We start from the raw sequence: 4,050 nt of genomic DNA, 5'->3' as shown, positions 1-4,050 counted from the left end.
TGAAAACCGCTGTGTGGTACGCCCTGATTCGCTGAGAAATGAGTGACGTGTCTGCGTCACTTCCTCTGAGTCAGCGATATAGAACCCAGCCCCATTGCTGTTCTGTCATTGGTAGATTCAGTCACGTGACCCGGAAATGAAGCTCGTCTTCATAGGGAATTTCAGTCTACTGTTTAAAGTTGAAAAATGCTTTGATGTTGGATTCTGATCCGCTGCTCCGTTTCTTTGAAGCCTAATTGCTGAAACTTTGCCACGTTTCAGTTTGAAATCCGTCATTAAATGGTGTTTTTGGACCACGCTAGCCGATGCTAATTTTAAGCTAACAGCTAACGACCGGATGTCACTGGATGCCACAGGAAGTCATCGCGACTCCTACTGGTCATCACTAACAGTGTCTGGGTTAAAATAAAATAAGGTTGATGCTGCCACCTCCTGTGGAAACTTGATATCACAGTTTCACTTCGTTTTAGGTTATTTTGGGTGAAATTATACGTGTTTATTTCTGTCAGACGCATTTTTGAGTTAATAAACATTCTTCAAGCTGAATTATTACTGTTATCTTGCATTTAAAAAGTGATTAAGGTATTTATGCAAGAAAGGCATTTACCAAAACATTTTTCATTCACTGGTAATTCCTCTGATGGAGGGGCAAAATGAAAAATTAGAAACTTTTTAAAGATACGGTCCAGATATTCACAGAGTTGATAAAGTTTACTCATTTGCTGAAAAGATAATACACGTTTAATTGCTAGATCACTAAATAAGCATAATTATATCAGAAAAAGGAAACGTTTCTGATTTATTTTTACCACCTAAAACAATACATCTTCCTATTTAATTTTTAAATAGAAGATAATGGCAGGAGAAGACGTAAACGTTGACCTTTTAAGCTCCCAAGATGTCATCCAGACAGCCTTATGTATTTTAACAAATCCAATTATTGGTGCACCGTTAGAAGAACTTGATGAAGCTCAAAGAGCTGAAGAACTGAAAAGTTTAGCAAAAGGAGCTACGGTTAGTGAGAATAAAAAACTGGGCCATGAACGGTTAGCAAAAATTTCTCTGCTTCTCAAAGACGAATTGGATCATCAGGTTGCACGAAATGTCATGCTGTCTAGAGCATATGCAACTGAAAAGGAGATGTTTGACAAATTGATGGAACAGTCTAAACTTGATGAAGAGACACGTGCTGTTGAGGTGCAAGGTGAGAGGGAGCTCTCACATAATCAGCTGTCATTGCAAGCTCACTCATTTGAGGAGAAGATTAGGGATAAAGAGCTTCAGTACCAAGCTGTGTGTTCAGACAACGGTGTGCTACAACAAGGGTTGCAGCTCGCATCAAAGGAGCTGGACGAATGCAGACTGGAAAAAGCGGCATTACTCCAACAATGTGTGCGTTTACAAAGTGAATGTCAAACATCACAGGAACGCTTGAAAGCTTGTGAGGAGAAACTAGCCGCAGCAACAAAGTTCTGACGTGGGGCGAGTTTGTCTGGAACTCAAAGAAGACCAAGGTCAGAGTCCAGGTTACCCACAACCACCTCAGAAGGATGTTGTTGCACCTCCTGCTCTTAATCTCATTCTGCAACCTCCACATATGTGTAGAGAAACACCTCCACCCTCATCTCGGGTGATAGGGACAGACCTGCACCAATTTGCACTACCAACCATGCAAGAGAGACCATTGATACTTCCTCCTTCAATGGATGATTTGCAAAAAATCTCAAAATATGTACAACGCTTTGTACCGGGACCAATGGGTTCAACTGGAACAAAAGCGTACCTCAGAGACCTTGCGTTCAGATTGAGAGGTTATCCTAATGCTACGGTTGAGGATAAAATCAGTCTGATAAGGCTCACTTCGGACAGAGAGGTGTTCACCTTCATTGAGCGTCTACCTGATGCAACGAGAAGGGATTACAACCTTCTGTGTGAAGCTTTGATCAGAGAGTACGAACCCTGCACGGGACCTGCTGGTTTCCCGGCTGCTGACAAGGTCACGCAGGGCAAGCATGAACATCCAAAAGTCTATTACAAAAGAATCTTCCAAGCTTATTTTGGTTACAGAAATGAAACCGGAATGGAGGAAGAAGAAGGTTTTAAATTTGTTTTCAGCAAAAATCTCCACACTGACATACGCATGTCAGTACAAATTATGGCAAATTTCAGAGAAAAATCCATCAATGAGATTAAACAGTGTGCTATGAATGTGTTTGAGGCATGTTCTCATGCTAAGACGCCCATAGAGGTGTTTCCTGGTATAAAGGTTAAACCGCACTCCCTAGAACTGGACGGATGGAGTGCATTGACCCCTCCTCCTAAAAAAGGCGAGAAAAAGCAGTATTTTCAAACCAACAAACCGCGTAATGAAGGTCCATGCTGGGACAGAAAAGCTCCTCTTTCAGAGGATGAACGTGATTATCGTAAATGGGGTGTGCGTAGGACGCAAAGATATGGGATCCAAGAGGACCCATGTTATCAGGGGAAGTCTGAAGAGGAACCCCCAAAAGACGTACCTAACCCTCCCCCACCTCGGACGAAACGAACCGAGGCGAAAAAATCACAAAGGTTCCAGAAACAAGGCCCTACACCTCTGAGCTCGGAAGAGACAGAGACACTACTAAGGTTTTTAGAAACTTTGAAACACGCTGAAATGGGAATCCAACCTGGAGCACTATGTAGTGATGTGATCGCTACTAAATCTGAAGGCGCGAATGACAACATTACAGATGTCGGTGGAACACACCAAGACATTGCTGTTGTTGCCTCCAACAACCCCTCATCGGAAGAAGGGGGGGTAAACTCACACACAAACGATGATGAGTCATCGCAAGCTGAACACTCAGAACCTGATTTTCATGATTTTGAACTAGGCATTCCATTTCTGGGAGGACTCCCAGATAACCTGGTACCGAGTCAAGAAACTGGGCCAGTATGGTTAACAAAACCAACACAGGCCATAGCTCTTTTCTCAACCGATGACGTCAACCAAAGACCTCAAACCTATGGTGTCTTACCCATAGACAGGTCCGACGACTCAGAAAAGGATTCGTTGGAGCTCCCCAAAGAGCAAGAACCCTCATCAGTCTCATCACAGATTGATCAGGTGGTCGCCCAAGCCGACGCCCTGACATCTGATGAAGAAAGAGACAAAATTCGCCAAGTTCTTTCAAAATATGAAAAGTCATTTTCACCTGACCCAGACATCATCCAACTTCAGAAGTTGGATCCTGCAATTAACTCGATGATACTGTATCTGACTGACCCAGACAAATACACTCCATCGAAAGGTGAACTGGATTCCAATCCAGACCTTAAAGTCCTCTTTCAGCTGCGCAAACAGTTAAAACTACTCAAGGACAACCTAACTTTAGCTCATGGAGCGACGTCCTCACCCGTGTTCGCGGTCTCCCATGACCGAAGGGGGGTGACGCCAGTTAGGGTAATGCTACCAGACGCGATAACGTGAGCAAATCTGACATCCAGAGTGAGTGGCGCACCGAAACGTCGTTTTCTAGTTGCTTAATCACTGCTTTTGTCAATGTTGAAACGTTGTTTTACTGGTTGCTTAGTCACTGTTTTTGTCGATGTTGAGACATCGTTTAATTGGTTTTTGGTATTGTTTCTGAACACCCCAAGCAAGAATGAATTTTGTGTGTAGTTGAGTTAGAGACTAAGAGGCCTTTAACCATGCCAACATGCAGTTCATTTGCTAAAATGTAATCTTTGCGGAGTCAATATAGATTAATGCTACATTAAGTACCATAATCTACATTGGTCTCACAACGCTTAAGCCGAACCTACTCGAACAATTCTATTAGGGGGGATAGCTAATTCTTTTTGATGAGTCTCGCCATAGACTTCCAAAAACATTTATGGAGAAACAAAACACCCAATCTCAAGTCGTTCGTCTAAAAGACAACAGACAATTGAACCGAACTATATTTTACCATGTAAATCTAACTTAAACCAAGTTAGGAATGGAAAAATAGTTTGGAACACCACTTCTATAGGTATAAACCCCTATAGCTACCCTTTTCAGCATGTTCC

Source organism: Nematolebias whitei, chromosome 23 (genome assembly GCF_014905685.2).
Source record: "Nematolebias whitei isolate Nwh7 chromosome 23, NemWhi1, whole genome shotgun sequence".
NCBI lineage: Eukaryota > Metazoa > Chordata > Actinopteri > Cyprinodontiformes > Rivulidae > Nematolebias > Nematolebias whitei.
The sequence above is the reverse complement of the archived record's forward strand: the minus strand, read 5'-3'. Positions refer to the sequence as shown.